The following is a 1,774-nucleotide window of genomic DNA, read 5'->3' on the forward strand; positions in this document are numbered from 1 at the left end:
TAGGTATGGGGGTGGAGAAAGTTTATCACAGATACGTGGGAGAGCATAGCCAGAGGCAGGGGCGTCTGGGAGAGTCCAGAGTGGACTGGACCCTGAGTCAGGGGAGGAGGAGAGAGAAGGGAAGGGGGAGGGGAGGGGAAGGAGGAAGAGGAGGGCAGGGGGAGGGGGAGAGGAAAGGGAGGTGCTGCAGCCAAGAGGCACGAAGAAAATGAGCAGGGTAATTAAAATGGTTGGATTATATAGAAAGGGTAGCTGGGGGAAGGGCAGCCCAGCCCGTAGGCTGGAGAAGTTTAGGGTAGGGGTCGGGTATGCCAGCCAGGAGGGGCCTGTAACACACATGGACTGAGGGATGCTGGGAGAACCTGGTGGCCAGGCCTGCTTTGATACGTTAAATAGGAACCTCAACCACTTTGAAACCTAACCCACTCTAAGTCCTAAGTCCTGGACTACGGAGTGAGACTCTGTCTCAAAAACAAACAAAAACACCCGGGGAACAAATTCAATAATACCCTTCTTTCACAGGTTGGGAAACTGAAGTTCAGAGAGGTTAAGGTGCCTGCTCAGGGTCACACAGCTAAGCCGAGTTCGGATTAGACTGTTTTCCTATGTGGCAGGCCACAGTGCTCACCTGCTGGGGCAGCCAGTCTCCAAGGTACACCTGGGCAGAGAGGAAATACAGCGTGATTTACGAAACAAAGGAGGGAGAGGGTAAAGGTGCCCTGGGCTTTAATTCAAGAGCCTTGTCTAGGCTAGCAGGAGAGAGAGACAGCAGGGGACGATGTGGGTCCCATCTGGCCTGAAGGCTGATGGGAAATGGCATGGACAGCATCCAGACGGAGAACCGAGTCTAGAGAGGTGTGGAGGATTCAGAAGTGACACAGAGGTCAAAGAAGGTCATGTCTTGTTACACTTGTTACTAGTGACGATAGTGAATTGTTGCTTCCTGATGATATGCCGGTGTCAAGTCCCTGGATCCACATGGTAATCTTGCAGGCCGTCTGTGTCAGTGTCTCCACAAGTCCAGCCTGGGCTACATAGTGATGTGACAGGACGAGACAGTGCCGAGGTTCCCCCACCTTGTGTCCGTGCTGAGACCATTGCCATTTTAACGAGAATTTGCTCTCCTTGATGGAGAATCCTAAAGAAAACTACTCAACTCTGTTCTGGAACCAAAGATCCTAACTCGGCTTAGCTGTGTGACCCGGAGCAGGCACCTCAACCTCTCTGAACTTCAGTTTCCCAACCTGTGAAAGAAGGGTATTATTGAATTTGTTTCTGGAGTGTTTTTGTTTGTTTTTGAGACAGAGTCTCACTCCGTAGCCCAGGACTTAGAGTGGGTTAGGTCTCAGGAATGTCCTGGCTAAGGCATCTTAGCCTTTGTTAGAAATGCCTGTTTGTGTGGAATCCCCTCCAGCTAACTGTTTATCTCAGCTTCTGTAAAATGGCTGGGTTACTTCCAGGAAGCTTCCTGTCCCTATCCAGCTGCGAGATGCCTTTGAACACACACATCTACACACACATATACACACATATATACAAACACACACATACACACATACACACACACATACACACACACAGAGTGTCCTGAGTATCTGAAGCCATACCTAGAGCCCTGGACGTTTGGATATGATCCTAGCCAGGTGGAGTAAAGAGTTCCAATTGCCATAAACTATGTCTGAATGTTCATCTCTGATGGGCTGCCTGTAACAGTGAGACCCTCTCTTAGGAAGGAAGGAAGGAAGGAAGGAAGGAAGGAAGGAAGGAAGGAAGG

The sequence above is a fragment of the Grammomys surdaster genome, unplaced genomic scaffold (assembly GCF_004785775.1).
Source record: "Grammomys surdaster isolate TR1022 unplaced genomic scaffold, NIH_TR_1.0 804, whole genome shotgun sequence".
In the NCBI taxonomy this organism is placed as follows: Eukaryota; Metazoa; Chordata; class Mammalia; order Rodentia; family Muridae; genus Grammomys; species Grammomys surdaster.